A 461-nucleotide genomic window follows, 5' to 3' on the forward strand; every position below is an offset into this window, starting at 1 on the left:
TAGTAGGCCTACAGTAAGACCAGGGAGGGGCAGTGTTGTACAGACACAAACTGGAGGCGGAGGCCGGAAGTGCAGGCGTCGCCCTGGCAGTACGCCACAACCATAGACAGTGACCCCTGAATGAAAGAAACCGATTTATTCACACAATTGAGCTTTAAATTAACAATTAAACTTTTGGCAATAATTATTAATTTACATCGCTGCACAATTTTAATAAAAACGCCCTCTGAATCTTTCCAACGAAAGCACCAGAAATAAAAGGCCTAAAATCAAATTATAACCTTTATAACACATTTTCAATTACGTAAAACAGCAGCAGTTTCACAAAAGTAGTCTATGCCTAATAGAGGCTGATGAGAGAGAAAGAGAAAGAGAGAGAGAGAGAGAGAGAGAGAGAGAGAGAGAGAGAGAGAGAGAGAGAGAGAGAGAGAGAGAGAGAGAGAGTGTGCACGAGTGCGCGC

Source organism: Symphodus melops, assembly GCF_947650265.1.
Source record: "Symphodus melops genome assembly, chromosome: 16".
NCBI lineage: Eukaryota > Metazoa > Chordata > Actinopteri > Labriformes > Labridae > Symphodus > Symphodus melops.